A 223-nucleotide genomic window follows, 5' to 3' on the forward strand; every position below is an offset into this window, starting at 1 on the left:
AAAAAATCCTCTCGATGTTTGCTCTTGAAAGCGATATAGTTTGAATGAGTCACTGCATATTAACCAGGAAAACTATCTGTTGTTTATTGAAACAAGAACAAACAATATAATAACACCAGGAACAACCATAATAGCGATTTTATCATACACGAGATATGCAAAATAAAATATAAATATTCACTTTTGGAAGATTCCATCGTTTATGAACGAAAACGCTAAAAAA

The sequence above is a fragment of the Penaeus monodon genome, chromosome 34 (genome assembly GCF_015228065.2).
Source record: "Penaeus monodon isolate SGIC_2016 chromosome 34, NSTDA_Pmon_1, whole genome shotgun sequence".
Lineage (NCBI taxonomy): Eukaryota > Metazoa > Arthropoda > Malacostraca > Decapoda > Penaeidae > Penaeus > Penaeus monodon.